Source organism: Alligator mississippiensis, chromosome 2 (assembly GCF_030867095.1).
Source record: "Alligator mississippiensis isolate rAllMis1 chromosome 2, rAllMis1, whole genome shotgun sequence".
In the NCBI taxonomy this organism is placed as follows: Eukaryota; Metazoa; Chordata; order Crocodylia; family Alligatoridae; genus Alligator; species Alligator mississippiensis.
In genome coordinates, this window is record NC_081825.1 from 295,641,896 (window position 1) to 295,658,228 (window position 16,333).

Below are 16,333 nucleotides of genomic sequence, written 5' to 3' on the forward strand. Positions count from 1 at the left end.
CCAATAGGGTCAAAAATGACCCATGCACCACCAGCACTGTGCAGTGCCCAGGCAGGTGCTGCACAGTCATTTAGTCCTTGCTAAAGTAAGGACTAAATGACTGCATGGTCAGGGGCACGTGTAGACATGCCCATTAGGTAGCAATGCCAACCCCGAACATTCAAACCTCAGGAGGCCAGCTTCCCCTACGTTGATATTTTTGTGTTAAAATCTAGGGTTTAAAAAAATAATAGTCTATGTTCTTTTTATTTGCCTTTCCTTCCCACCCACCCCCCATTTAAGCTTCACATTCCCAAGCTTTTCTTTGCAACCATAAATGCTAGAATCTAAGTGTGTGTGTCTGCACACGCGGACATGCGTGTACCTATGGCATTCACTGAGATAATGAAAGCTGAGTCCTACAGTCATGTGAATCTGGGAGCAGTGGCTTTGGGGGAACAAGGGTCAATCAGATATAGTGATAGTTTTGCAGCTTTGCACAGGGCTGTCTTGCAAGGACAAGCACTAAGTGTTTTTTCTATAAGCTTTGCTAACTTTCTATGGAAATTTGTCACAATAAGGAGACAGGTTATATCCTGATAAGGAGCAGATTTTGAGCAGTTTCAGTGTCTGTCTGTCTTGGGTGGGCATAGGGCTGGTATTGTTGTGTGTCCAAATGCCTTATGAGATTCATATAGATTCATAGATGTTAGGGTCAGAAGGGACCTCAATAGATCATCGAGTCCGACCCCCTGCATAGGCAGGAAAGAGTGCTGGGTCTAGATGACCCCAGCTAGATGCTTATCTAACCTCCTCTTGAAGACCCCCAGGGTAGGGGAGAGCACCACCTCCCTTGGGAGCCCGTTCCAGACCTTGGCCACTCGAACTGTGAAGAAGTTCTTCCTAATGTCCAGTCTAAATCTGCTCTCTGCTAGCTTGTGGCCATTATTTCTTGTAACCCCCAGGGGTGCCTTGGTGAGTAAAGCCTCACCAATTCCCTTCTGTTCCCCCATGATGAACTTATAGGCAGCCACAAGGTCACCTCTCAACCTTCTCTTGCGGAGGCTGAAGAGGTCCAGGTGCCCCAGTCTCTCCTCATAGGGCTTGGCCTGCAAGCCCTTAACCATATGAATGGCCCTTCTCTGGACCCTCTCCAGGTTATCCACATCCCTCTTGAAGTGCGGCACCCAAAACTGCACGCAGTACTCCAACTGCGGTCTGACCAGCGCCCAATAGAGGGGAAGTATCACCTCCTTGGATCTGTTCGTCATGCATCTGCTGATGCACGATAAAGTGCCGTTAGCTTTTCTGATGACTTTGTCACACTGCCAACTCATGTTCATCTTGGAGTCCACTAGGACTCCAAGATCCCTTTCCACTTCCGTGCCACCCAGCAGGTCATTCCCTAGGCTGTAGGTGTGCTGGACATTTTTCCTCCCTAGGTGCAGCACTTTGCAGTTCTCCTTGTTGAACTGCATCCTGTTGTTTTCTGCCCACTTGTCCAACCTGTCCAGGTCTGCCTGTAGTTGTTCCCTGCCCTCCGGTGTGTCCACTTCTCCCCACAGTTTTGTATCATCCACAGACTTGGACAGAGTACACTTCACTCCCTCGTCCAAGTCACTGATGAAGACATTGAAGAGTATCGGTCCAAGGACCGAGCCCTGCGGGACCCCACTGCCCACGCCCTTCCAGGTCGAAACCGACCCATCCACCACCACTCTCTGGGTATGACCCTCTAGCCAATTCGCCACCCACCGGACTGTGTAGTCATCCAAGTCACAGCCTCTTAACTTGTTCACCAGTATGGGGTGGGATACTGTATCGAAGGCCTTCCTGAAGTCTAAGTAAACGACGTCAACCCCTACACCTGCGTCCAGGCGTTTTGTAATCTGGTCAGCTAGTTCTGTTATCAGCTAGTTCTGTTATCCCCAATTTCTAGACTTGGGTTATATCTATGTTTCAGACTCCATTGTAGTCTAGAGGTACCGCAGACAACTGGAAACAGATAGGCTTGGGCATTGGAAACTGTTTGCAACATCACAGAGCTCAGCATGGCTTCACTTACCCTCCTATCAGTGTTTGGCCCTCAGTTGGCAGGAATTATTTGCTACCACCATCTGAAGCAAACCTACGTTTCTCTACACTAAATGGTAGCATAGGAGTGATTTTGTAGTCATGTTGGTCCAGAAATTATGCAAGAGTCAAGGATTTCTTAGGGTGATATTTTTTATTGGACCAACTGTCCAGTTGGTCCAAAGTTAGACAAGCTCTCGAATGCAAGACATCCTTTTTCACCTGACAAAGACCTGATGCAGAATGTCTTGCATTGAAAACTTGTCTAACTTAATCCCAACTGTGCAGCTGGTCCAATAAAAGATGTCCTCTGAAGAAATCCTTGCCTCTCTACGCTACTTGGCAGTCCGTGGTGTAGATGTACCCTGTTTGGAGTCAGGAACACAAAATCAGCTGCTTATTACAATAATGGGGCAGCTGGAAAATCCACACAATGGCATAACCATCCATTCCCCTGGCTGCAAAACATCCCTTAAAGCACTCTGTCTCCCCATGGAACTGGCCATGTCCAGCAGAGGTCACAGAAGAGGCTGGGCCTCTCTGTTTCTTTTTTGTATCTAGAAAATTGCCAGCTGATGCCTCCTCCCTGTCTCTTTCCTCAAGGTGAGGGATGTACTGCTCACCCCGGCAGTCTGCTGAAGTTCTGGAAAGAAGTTGGGGTGCAGTCCTCTTCCTTTGTGCTTGAAAGCCTGAGGATGCCTCTGTCATCTTCCTCTTGCCTTCCCCCACCTTGGAGAGGAGAGCGGTGGGAGTCTCCAGTGAATTTCCACTCTCTTGTAGTCTAAAGAATTCCTGTTTGTTCTGAATACCTGTCTGAACTGAAACAGGCTAAAAATAATGGAAAATTCAGTAGGTTATGTAAAATGACCAGGGATCGGGCAAAAAAAATTCCCCCAGGTCTGTGAAGCATCACTTCTGCAGTTATGCTAATTAGAGATTCTGCTACTTCAGCCTTTTATAATCCTGGCTTAGACAGCAAATTCCAGGCACTATTAATAACATGGCGTTTCTTATCTAGTGCTCCTGATCAGATCTCAACATGCTTTATAAAGGTGGTAATTTATTGTTACCCTCATTTTAGAGATGAGGAAACCGAGGCTCAGAGAAGCAAAGTGACTTCCACAGGATCACACAGAGGAAAGAAGAAAATGCAAGTCTCTGGCGTGCCAGGCCAGTGCTCTATCCGCCGCAAAATGCTGCTTCCCCTATGTACTTATTGATACAGTGCTATAAATGTGTGTGGCAATGTACAATCAGACCATCAATCTATGTTAACAGACAATTAGTGACCACCTCCTCTCTTAAGACTTTCGTCATTCACTTCAGCATGCCTAGGACTTTACCCCAGGTATCTGCACAGAAGAATTTAAAGTCTAAGGCAAAGGCAGACAAGCTTGTACAATCTAAGACAAAGACTTTACACCCATTTTAAGTGTGGGATTAGCCTCACTGAACTGCAAACTTCTGCTGGGCAGTGCAGTGTTTATGACCATGCACAGGTCCACTGAAGTTAGTAAATGCCGCGCCTGTGAAATAACACTGCAGGATTACGCCCCCAACTAAAAGTTCAGATCAGACTTTCCCTGTGCATACTTGCACTGGACTATGGCCATGTGTTTTTATAGACACTGGTCATCCTAGTCTGCACCAGGGGAGTTTACAACAACGCTCACACCCCAACTTCCACTGGGCAAGGCTGTTCAGTCCATGTCCAGCGACATGATTTCCTGGCTGTGGCCCTTGTCAGCTGAAACCAAAGGAGAATTTCATTTAACCGCTGGGCAGGAAGGGTTGAGACCTTCCCAAGTACACACCGGTCTGACATGTTCTCTCTTCCAGAGAGCTGTGCAGCATACACCTGCAAGACAGCCTGTTCCACACTAGTCACAGAAATGGCGTAAAATATGTCTGCGGGGAGAAAAATGCAACCAAGAATGAATATTGCCCATTTTCAGGTTTACTTTGGGGGCTGACTTATTTCTCTTGCGGTGGTGGCAGAGAACCAGAGTTACCATCTTCTAGGCTCAGCATTGCCACTAACAGTCAGCAGTGCAGGCGAGCTAGATGGAAGGGCATGTCTTGGTGTGTCAGACTCGGAGACGTATGTGCTGTCAGCAATGAGGGATGTTCAGTGATATTCAGGCTGTCAGAAGTACCATGGCACAGAGGTGTAGCATGAAAAAATGAGCCCCGAGCCACTGACTCTCACCTTGCCTCACTTTCCTCTCCTCCTATCTTCTTGATTGCAGGTACAGGAATAGAGCTGAGGGCTAGGCAGTATCATGGAGTGCAAGGCATTCTGGGTACCATAGTTCTCTAGGACAGGAGTGGAGTTCACTTTTGATGAGAGGGAAGTTTTAACCCCTTTTATGTGCCACTCAGGCCTATGTGTAGAGAGTAACCCCCCCCCTGCAAAATGAAACAATTCCCACCCTGGCAAAAACCAACTGAAATGAGGGTCAGTTCTTCCCCCAGCAACAGCAAGCTCTACTGCTGCTCTCCAAAATTATGATTCCCAGAATGCCGTGCACTTGGAGACATACACCGTTGGTGCTGCAAATGTGTGTCAGAGGCAGGCAACCCCCAGGTCAGCTGTAGCTCTGGGGTGAGACATGTACCCCACTCCCCCACCTTGCATCTGTCTGGCACCCTTCCTCATAGGTAGCACTTGGGGCATGTGTCCCACTCGCACACCCCACGTTATGCTGCTGCCACAATAGATAACTAATAGGTATTTTGCAAAACACTGACATAAATATACAGCTCTACTTCCAGCCTCATTTTCTTGAGTGTGAAGTTCCTACCCATTGTCTATCTTCAGTCTGATCTGCATCTTAGCCTGAGGCCCGGTTTGCAAGCCAGCTGAGAAATTCACAGCCATGCAGGTACATTGATGTGTGTGTGTGTGTGCATCTATCTATCCATTGATTTATCGATCGATCGATCTAGATAGATAGATAGATAGATAGATAGATAGATAGATAGAAATGCCCTCTCCTAATAATTTGATTTGAGGGTCGTTCCTTCAAAAAACCCATAGCTATCACAGAAAGAATGATCATATGGCTAATTATTTTTGGGGGTATATTTTAGGCTAATGTAATAAATCTGCTAGCAGATAAATCGTTTTGTCATCCCTTGTTATTTCCACAACCTTCTGTTGAGTTTGTTTTGGAGGCCTTTGAAGCGCTCTCTTTCTCTTAAATTGCCTTTTGAAATCGGGAGGTCTGCCATGGACGATTGTGTCACTGGGACAGGAATCCATATACGTTTTCTGGAGCCATCCAGGGTTCAGATCTGAAAGGCCTGTGCCCATCAGTATATTGCCCAAAGGCTGTTATAAATGCATTAGCGTCCTTTGTGTAACTAACTGCACTGTAGTGAGCTGAGCATGGCCAGTTGCTGCTGGAGTTAAAATACCAAAACCTAATATCTGACTCCCCAGGTACCTCTCCACTATTTACCAGCTACATTCATTTCCGCCCCCCGCTTTTCTTTTACCCACTGACTCCTCAATTTACATCTCCACTGCCTGCCTGTCTTGCATGCAGACCAGCCTCTGGCCTGTTTACTATTCCTTCCATCTAGGAAGAGCAGACACCAACTGCAGATGCTTCCTCAGCCTGACAAAGGGTATTCATACCCGAAAACTTGCAAAGAAGAATTTTCCCAACTATTTGAGTTGACTGAATAAAAGATATCAGATTTAACCAAAGAACTTTGTCTGCCTATGTCCTTAGACCAACACGGCTACAGCCTATACCCCTAAAAACCAAAGCAGGGAGAGATCAAGGATTTCAAAGCCTGTCTTGAATCCTTTAAGAGCTCTCCAATTTCTGGGTCACTGTTGACTTTCCTGTAATGCCCCCTTCCCATTCATTGTGCAAAACCCTTACAGAACTGAAATCCCTTCTTGAGCCATGGGTGGTAATGACTTTGGCCACCAACTACCATGAGAATAAAGAGGTGACTTATGCTTTCCACCAGCCTCCCTTTGGAAAGAAAGGCTTAGCTTAAACTAATGCAGAATCCAAATGATCCAGCCGGCCTTTTATCTCAGAGATCCCTAATGATGTGCTTCTAATGAGCAGACCTTTGCTATGGAGAGCCTTGCATTGTCCCTCTCTATATTGTTGTAGCAGCTCAAAGGGGGGTCACTTAGCACATGAAAGCTGCCTCTGGTACAGCACTACAAGCCCGGCACATTTCAGCCAGCGCGAGCAACAAGCGTCTGCCAGATCATGATGTATGAGGCATAAAGGTCAAAAGTTCTGCTTTACAATGGTCCAGAGCAGGGAGGCTAGATGATAGCCACTTAATTTGTGGTTTTTCCCCCCCTGCTTGTCAAGACAGAGTTTGGGCTTTGCTGATGGATGATTCATCAATTAAAGCCTGACATTTGCCCCTTTGTCTGTGTTCTTAAATGACCTGATCCAACACCCAGTGAAGCCAATGGGAGACTCGGGATCAGGTCTACATAGATGACTTAGTGGCTGCATTCAAGATCTGGCTTCTTTGGAGCTTGGCTTTATGACCGTCTTGGGATGCAGCTATTATTGGATGTTGCTTATGTCCTGGGTAATGTCTAGAAAGTATTTGTCCCGGTTTCTTGTTTGCTCCTTGGGTTCCTTTCCCTTGGCACCGCCAGATGTTTATGGCGCCGCTGCTTTTGATGTCTGTTGGAGCAGTCTCCAGTTGAGCCAAGCAGCTCTTCCAAGTCAGATGTTTTGTACTCTCTCCTCCTAGCTTATCTGAACAGATATACAATTAATGCTTCCTGTAGGACATGCTGCTTCCCTGATAACACCAGCCTTATCATAACAAAACTGCCTTGGAAATATTCTGCCGCAGAGAAGAGGATTTTGCTGCTTTCTCGTATTTTAAAAAATCAGGACGAGCTCAATCCTGCCCTTGGGACCAGACCAGTAAAGTGCAAGTTTAGTTCCATAGAAGCCACAGAGACCTTACTTGCACGCACGATTATGTGGTATGCTGGATCACAGCCCTTTGTGAATGCCTTTTTAGGGTTTGTTTGATGAGATTTGGCTTCTCTGGTTAAGTGCTGGAGGTTGTGGACAAATGCACTTTGTCACCACTTCAGAAGGGAAGGCTGGGGAGTCTCCATCAGTGCTACAATGCAAGTGTTAAGTCTGGTGTCCTCTTGTAGTAATGCAAGGGAGTTAAATTGCTACAACTTTAGCCCTGAATGAAGCCAAATTAATTTTGAATGGTTTTGCTGCAGATGTGTCAAACAAGGGCTGTGTGCAGATGTGTCAAACAAGGACAGAGCACTTCCATGGCAGCTTAACAGATATCCTCTGATATCAGTAGAAATTGTCTAGGTAGTATATTCTTAATGGCTTGATCTACACATCTGTGGACTGGTAGAACTATTTCCTGATGATTTTTTTAAAACAATACCAAAATAGTTAAATGGAAGCAACCTTTAGTAGGAATACAATTGTAATGGTATAAGATGCTTGTGTAGCTTATTCTTTTACCCCTATGGGAATAAACGGTGCTGATATAAATATCCTAATGCCTCCAAGGCTGCACTGCTGCTTGGGGAAGGGAGGGATGGAGCTGCACTGTTCTAACTACATTGATAGAAGTGAAGTGGTACAACTGCATATGTGTGGTGGGGGGCATGGGGAGGAAGGGTGCTGATGTAGAACTGGTTCCCATAGGATAGAGGAGGGTCATCTGGGAAATAGTCCATGCTACTCTGATTGCCCACAACCTCCTTCCAGCTATGACTGGGGAAGCTGTGTGACTCCTGTACCCTGTCCCTCCCAGAGCCTTCTGCACCTAACCTCCCAGTTTTCATCCTCCTCCAAGTGTATAGCTCCAGCATCTGCTGCTGCTAATGGGTTTTCCAGAAAGAGTAGTGAAGCAGATGGTTAATTTTAGGGTCCTGAGTAGCAAGTGGCACAAAACAAGACTGTGGCCAACTTTTGTTGGCAGCAGTGTAGTGAAGCTGGGAGGAGCAGCATCATTGCTGGAAAGGTCTGTCCACAGATGCAGGGTGATGGCACTGCACCGATACACCCTCTGTTCCCATTGCTGCTGGTACACTATATGTCATTTTGTAAAGGACCCATTATCTGGGAGGGTATCCATTGCCTGCTGTGCTGTAGCATCTGCCTCATGGTATCCCTGCAAAGTAGGGAAATGCCACCTCCCCCATTTTCCAGATTGCAGATTGAGGGACAGTAGAAAGCCAGGGACTGAAGTGTGGATTGCTCAAAACTGCCGTGGAAGCTGTGGGTGCGCAGTAGCTTCTGCTGACAGTCAAATGGGGCTTCTGTAGCTGACAGAAATTGATCCTAGTTCTCCCACAGGATTCCCTTTGCAGAGTGATATGTCTAAACCAATTGCACTTAGATTTGAAGCTGAGAAGGAGCTGCCAGCTTATTATCACTTGCGACCCCTCCCTTCCCTGCTCATCTCAGTCCCTTTCAGAGGCAACAGCTCAGCGTTCTGTGGCTGCGAGTCCTATTTTCCCCTTCCCAGTAATAAAACCTGGCAGAGCAGAATAGAGATGTCGAAGTTCAGGGTGACAAGATTCCTTTGTGTGACTTGCTGGACATCCTGTCTGCTGGACGCATGCCTTCTGGGCCCCTGTGCATGAGTGCTGTGCTTAGTGTTAAACTAGCTGGGGCTCAAGGAGATGTGCTGGGGGAGGGGGGGGATCGTGGAGATGGTAAAGCAAATTTGGCTTCCATTTCTGACTCCACCACAAATCACCTCTATGACTTTGGGTGAACTGATCCACTTCTTTATGCTTCTTTTCTCTATGGGGGTAGTGACTGTTACCTGCTTATCTTGTGGGGCAGCTGGTGGGGCCAGGGACCTCGTGATCAGGAAGTTGTCCTCAGGTTTGTTCCGCTGCAGGGATTAGATTGTAAACCCTTTGGGACTGGAGCTGGTTTTGGTTCAGTGTTGGTACAGTGTCTAGCATGATGGGGTGTCCTGGTCAGTGCCTGGACTGCTAGGTGCCATCTCAATGCAGCTCATCATTAATAATATAAGTTGTATGATGCCTTGTCAGACAAGAGCTGAAAGCTGCGCTGTGCTTTTCTACTGCCTCATTGCCTTCTATTAGCAATCAGGAAGGTGAGGAGTTAGGCATCGTCCTGAATAGTCCAGCTATGGCCAGACAAGATTAGTGTGGGGGAAGCTCTGTTATGGACAAATGTCTCCAAGCCGCTTAATCCACATGGATTGGACCAGGATGCAGAATGAGATGGAGTCTTCTCATGTGGCAGGAACGTGACGACTTCTGATCTGGCACATGCGAGGGAAACCGCTGGCACCAGAATGTTGCTGTGATGAATAGGAGAGACTTTTCTATACATACTGCAGTCTGTCTCAGTGCATTGACCTTGTGCTAACTCAGGGCTGTCTAAATCTGGAGAGGCCGGGGGCCACGTGGCACACAGGTCACAGGCCCTGAGTCCCACATGTGTGGGTTACAGGCTGTGTGGGCTCCTGGGACCCCAGCAGCACAGGCAGTGCAAGCCCCCCGACCCAAACCCCCTAACCCTGTTGTTGCTGCCTCTGGGCAGACAGTTTACTGGCCTCCGTTCCACCATGCCCCAGAGACCCCTACCACCACCACCAGCTGAAGTTGTGGGGTGAACAGGAGCTGGGCATGAGCCTGCACTGAATGCCTTGCAGACCGGATGTGGCCCTCAGGCCACCAGCTGGACAGCCCTGTGCTAACTAATTATATAATTATAACTAAGTCTCTAATTATAACTAAGTCTCTCAACTTCTCCTGGCCATCAGAGGTCCTGTCTAGGCATTTTGTCCTCTGATAGCAAGGTCATTCAGCCTCTTTTTCATTAAGTGATACTCTGATACAGCTGGTTGATTTTTTTCTACTAGTCAAGGAACCTGATCCAAAGCTGGATCTCAGCTTCATACTATGGAAGTTAACAGATATACCTTTCCAGCCTCTGGGAAGGGCTCTTTACCCCCACCGTCACCAAAGGCGGTATTGTTAGTTGTCACTGCATCTGTGAGAAGACATGTGCTACAGCACCGGGTGGTTGATCTGCCCCTTGGTATGGTTCAAGCATGTCCTGCATCCTCCTCCAAAACTATATATTATTTATTTATTAGACTGATATGTTGCCCTTCGCAAAAGAGGCTCAGAGTAGCTACAATCAAATAAAAAAGCTAAAAATATTAAAATAATATGTGATAGAAAAAGCTCCCCAGACAATGGCCCAAAATATATCCCTTCCTGTTGAAGGTCTGCCTGAATAGGAAGGTTTAGCAATGGATATGGCAAGTGTCCAGGCTTGGGCTCTGAGGGAACACGAAGCAGGGAGATGCTGAAGAGCAACTACTGAGGATGACCTGCATGTTTTTTGCCAAATGGACTTGGGTCTCACATGTTGTTTGTGGGAGGCTGATTTTAGTGATGATGGAATATAAGGGAGAAGGCAGTTCCCTAGGCACATGGAGTCCAGATAATTTTGGGCCTCATAGGTCAAAACCAGACCCTTGAATTGCACCTGAAAAGCGATTGGAAGCCAGTGCAGACTCTGGAGGCAGACCGGGGTAATGTGCTTTATCTGAGCAGTGTTCCCTTCCCACCTGAACCAGAACACCAATCTCCTTCCTTTCTTTCCAAAACCTCAGTCGCCCGGGTAAGATGAGTCTTCACAGATCTAGATGCCAAGATGGCTTTGAGGTTGGATTTGCAGAGGATGAAGCATTAGGAAAGTTGCAAAAACTTTTTGTAGACAAGGTTCTTTGGGTGAATCTGATATCTTTTATTAGACCAACTTTAATAGTTGGAAAACAATTATTAAGCAAGCTTTCGGGTTCAAAAACCCAAAGAACCTTGTCTGCCTATGTCCTTAGACCAACGCGGCTACAACCTACACCCCTGTAACACGAAAAACTTTTTGTAGCCTTTGACCATCTGTGAAAGGGGAATACTTTTCCCACTTGGTGCTTGTTGAACTGGTTTAGCACATGCAGAGATGCGTGTGCTTTGGCTGGGATGTCTGATGGTCTTAAGCCTAAATATAGGCAGTCCTCGACTTACAAGGTTTCGAGTTACAACGTTTCGCACTTACAACATTTATAAATTGACACCCTGTTTCAACTTTCTGACATCAGTTTTGACTTTATGATGCTTGATCCGATGAGATGCCATGCCAGTGAACAAGTTCGCTGCATCGCCCATCCCCCTGGAGAACATCTGTCCAAACTTCCTTGGACACTTTCTTTAAGAAAGCAGACAAGACTCCAGGAAAGCCTGCAGCGAAGACTCCAGCTAAGAGCCCTTCAAAAAGTCCAACCAAGAGCCCTTCAAAATGTCCAGCAAAGTCTCCTCAAAGAAGTCCTTCCAAATCAATATGATTGCTGTTTACAATATAAATACATTAATGTAGCTATATTACTCATCTATAATTGATTGAGTACAACATTCTGGGTTCTTATTGGGGAAAATAGGGTATCGGGCCTTGGTTCAGGAACCAATCCCACATTTATAACATTGTTTCCTATGGGAAAATCAGTTCCAAGTTACAATGTTTCGACTTACGATGTGGTTTTCAGGAACCGATTGTGTCGTAAGTCTGAGGCCTGCCTGTAGTGTTAACCCAAGGTGGAATCTGGGGTTTACCTGCATAGTATTTCTATTGGAGCAAATGTTTGGGTTTCTGCTATAGCTCTTACAAAGCTAATTTAAGTGTTTTAATTATTACATAGTAAGTGTGTGTGTGTGTGTGTGTGTGTGTGTGTGTTTGGATGATAGCCAAAGTTTAATCAATTGCTTCAGCCTGGCCTGGGAGCAGACTGCTACTCGTAGACACTCTCAAAGACTGACCGTTATGGGTAAGTAAACTTTCTTCAGTCTTGAGTTCCTCTGGATGGTTCCCATCGTCCCTTTCCAGTCATCTGAAGATGTTTACTGTTCAGTTCCTATCCCCATTTTGGCTTCATATTGTCAATATTTCCATACGTTCCTATAGAAAAAATGTATACCAGTATATAGCCAATTGATTTATTTCTACCAGTGATTTGATTGTCTTGTAATTTCCTTGATGATACAAAATTGAAAAGGTGGAAGCCAAGATGTTTGCATTTTCCTAGAAATAATGTTTTTGTTTGCAAAGTCATAATGAGGGGGTAGCTTTAAATTTAATTTACCCAATCATGGAATATTATGTAGAAAAAAAATTTAATTGAATCCTTTGGTTAAAATAAGGAAAACAAAAATGCATGCTGTATATTCTGTAGGGCAATACTGACAATGGGAGCATGGGGTGGTGGAAGGAAATGAATGAATGAATCTCTCTACAGGAAACATGCTAAAAGCTCTGAATAGGGAAAACTCCCCCTTCTGGAGAGCATCCCAGTGAAAAAAGACAAACAGATGCTTTTGCAGGCTACTCTTGCGAAACCAAATGCTGTAGAGAACCATTTTCGTATCTTCTGGAAAAGTCCCAAATGGAAAGTCCTCTTGGTCTTGAGTTGATGAAAGACATAGAGCAGGGATAGCTTTCCTAAATCCCTATCATCGTGGTGTAAGGGAAATGTCCCAGTTTGCTGAAATTAAAGACAGATCCTTGTTTGGAAGCTTTGTCATGGGAGCCAATAAATATATTTTATTACTAAAGAATGAAGATTATTTGGTGGGTCCAGGGAGGTATGGATCTAATGGTCATTGCTTTGCTCTGGATGGACCCCGAACAGAACCATGTTGTGCCTGGTTGTGGACCTGCCCTACGGGCTGCCCACCTTTGCAGGGTTGGTGTTATGCTATTTTTGCTGTCATTGGCTGGGGTTGTGTGTGGGGGAGCACTTTCTTGGTATGACAGAATCTCATGTTGTACCATCAGTTTTGCTTACCCTTCATGAAAACGTCTGCATTTCTTCCATCTTGATGTTCGCCCATGAGATCCCATTCGTGTGTGTGTGCCAAAGTCGCCCATGCAAGGCGTCGTGTCCTCCAAGCTGCAGATCCTGGAAGCCTCACCCTCTGTCCGCCCGAGGGGTTCGGCTCTGAATAATCACTCTGCGCTCGGTAGTTATTTTGCAGATTATCCTGGCTGAATGGAGAGGTTTTTCCCCCTCCCCGAGGATTTAGCGGCCCCCTGTAGCCCTGGCCGCTGGACAGCACATCTCAGAACAGACAAAAGAAGTAGGGAAAAGAAAAGACCTGCCCCTCTGCTATCATGTCTGAGAGATGCTTTGCACATGCGAACTGCGGCAGGTCAGAGGTTAATAGCAATACGTACCGTCCCTCTTGTCTCTGGGCTGAGGAACCACAGAACTGAGATGAGTGGCAGGCCGTCCCTCCGTGTGCAAGAAAGGGGTTAATTATTGGTGACGGGGATGCTGTGTGCGATCACAGGATTCAAATGCCATCTGCTGCGTGCTTCCTTCTCCTCTCTGAATAGCTGACTTTCATGCCTGCTCCTCTGGATCCTAGAAGTGAAATGGCAGTGGTCAGGTCAGGTTGCTGTAGCGGGCTCTTGACCACCGACCAGTGGGTAGGTCAAACGGGCTTCCTAGAGACAGTGGTGTCTTCAGATGGAGGGCTGCCTCAGGGCACAAGCTCCGTTTTGTTTTTAGGCATCTTGCTCACATCTGGGAGGGGAAGGAGATTTCCTCTGTGAGCCTTTCATCTGTGCTGAAAGGGGTTTTGCAGCATGTTGACATAACAGAGGGAGGCTATTTACATAATGGAAAAAGGGATGGAAAAAGACCCAGGAGGTTTTTTTTGAGGGGGAGGGGGATCTTAGGGTGGTTTTTAAAATGATAGTTGCTTCTGCCCCTCGCTTATTTTAGGCGGGATCACTGATTTATACCCGATGACGACCCTGGCCCTTTATATTACTAGAGCTGCCATGTGCATGTGTGTGCATATAATACCCCGTGTGATTAGCCAGGTATGGGCTACAGAGCCGACTTTTCAAACTTCTCTCATGTGATCTTTATTGCTTGTCTCAAGCATAGAGATTTCCACACCATTCATCACGCCATGACACGTGTTTACAAACAGCCGTCCCCTAAACCAGACCTCCCCTTCTGCCATGTTTCCATTCATGCCCGTGGCAAGGGTGAGAGTAAACCTGGGCAAAATGATGGGCCAGGCTAGAGCTATCTCTGCTGTTGCTGTGACTATCAGGCCCTGTGCGGAAAGCCTTGGCTTGCCACAGTTTGCAATAGGAAACAGCTGCCCTGTCAGCTTCTGAGACTGGTAGGTCTATTTGATGGCCAGGGGGCTGGCTCGCTATGTGACTGAGACTGGTAGGAAATAGGTAAAGAAAACTTCGAAGCAGGAACCAGCCTTGAGTAATGGGTAATGGCCCCAAGCAAGGGCTGAGCATGTAACAAGAGGGGGTTGAGAGCCCCCAAAAGATTGAGGGAGGGAAGTCAGGCTGAAATGGGAAGCAAGGTCAGAGCCTGGAAGTGGGGTGGCCGTGGAAAGGATTGGGAAGTGCTCCGCTATCCATAAATGGGCTATATTGGCCCATTCAGTCGTGATCGTTAGCTACCGTATTCTCTGGCATACCACAGCACCCCCGAAATAAGGTGTGCATCTCGTTTTTGAAAGGCTGAATGAAGGAAGAAAAAAAAAAAGATCAGGATCTGATTTTTCCAGGGAAAACACAGGCAGCTGCAGTGGGGGAAGGGAGCAAAAACCTGGGGCTGCTTGGTTAACCCCTTAGCTGCAAGAACGGAGTAGGTGCTGCTGGCTGTGCCAAATTGCCTGGCCCTTCTTCTTGTCTTGAGCTGAGTTGGGTGGGCAGCCAGCAGCGCCTGCCATGGCAGCTGAGGGGTCTGACCCCCGCTGGCAGTGCCTCTAGAGGTGCCCAGGCAGATTGGGCTCTCTGCTCCCTGCATTTTTAATTTGAGACATGCACTCCAATTTCCAGTGGCTCATTATTAAAATAAGCTGCATGCTGTATTTGAGTAAATGCAGTATATAACAGTGGGGGCTTACCGTTCCTGTTTTCTTGCCGCAGTAATAAAAGAGACGGTCTCTGTCTCAGACGGCCCCTGCAGCCTGTGCGCCAGGCCTGACTGGCTCTCGTGTGCCCACGTACACATGCACACGTGCGTTCTGAGCCCAGCACAATGCAAATGCAAGGCCGGCAAGGAAACCCCTGAGCAACGGAAAGACTAATGCAGGAAAGTGCAGTCTAGGAACAGGCTCGTGTCACTGCAGAAAGCAGAGCCATTAAAATGAAAAATCCCCGGAGCCAGATTGAATCCAAACGCAGTCTGCTCCTCTGAATCCGAATGTACGGAGAGGGGTGGCAGGCTGCGAGCATCGTTTCTGAATCACCTTGCGCTGGGATTCATGCCAAGTATAGAAAAAGCCTTGCTGGCCTCCGCCCCCCACCCAAACCCCCCAGACCTCGAATCGTTTCACTGGTTGTGGAAGTGAAAATACAGCAATTTTACTGTGTGAGAAACTTGTTGGTTTCCTACCGGTCGCTTCCTACTATAAATCAGCACCAGGCAGCTGCGTCCACTCGCTCCTTGGGATAGAAAAATACACCCTGCTGCTAGACAGTAACACAGGCGCCAAAAACATCACGGGATCAAAGGGCACCGAGTCTTATCCCGAGCATAATCAAAGCAAGCCCATCAGCTCTCCCGAGCAGTCTGTTTGTGTTAGCAGTGGCCATCCGTGTCTGTGCGGCGGCAGGGGATGGATTTATCAGCGTTGTTTGTTCCATATCTTAGCTCATCCTGGAAGTCTCTTCTTTGTTCAAGAGCATCGATTGCTGGTACCTTCCTACACATCTGCCTTCAGAGTGTTTTTGCATTACTTCCCTAACACAAAAGTACAGCTGTAATCTTTTCTGGATGTGCTGGAGTCCATTTGACCTGCTTCTTACAGGCCGGAAGGGTAGCCCTTTGCTTTCTGTTTCCCTCCATGAGAGCTTTCTGGGGAATATCGCCCAAAAGGGAACATAATGTTCTGGGGACGTATAAGTACAGACAGCCGGTATTGGTGTTGGAGGAGAACCCACTATATATTTTCTCTCTCCGCTGGCTCTTCTGTCCTCCTATTCCGTTCTGTCAGGAATTCGTAATCCAGGGTGTGGGTTTGTGCCCGGACTTCTTAGAATTGAAGTACATTTTCTTTGGAAGCAGAGCGAGCGCTGCGTTTGCCTGTAGGAGGTCAAGCATCCTCCTGGTTTCTCAGGCACAGACCTGCCAAGTTGACTGTTTTTCCATGAAAAGTGTAGATTTTTGGCTCCTTTTTTACATGCAGTCTACCAATTTCTGCTCGTTC

General features: G+C 46.9%; 1 long non-coding RNA gene across 1 annotated transcript; it reads right to left on the reverse strand.

Moving 5' to 3' along the window:
• Nucleotides 1–10,619: 10,619 nt before the first annotated feature.
• Nucleotides 10,620–16,024, reverse strand: LOC109281274 (uncharacterized). Its single transcript, XR_009460321.1, has 2 exons — nt 15,029–16,024; nt 10,620–13,506 (listed from the first exon to the last, which is right to left on the reverse strand). It is a non-coding gene; the product is annotated as an uncharacterized LOC109281274 (long non-coding RNA).
• Nucleotides 16,025–16,333: the final 309 nt, after the last annotated feature.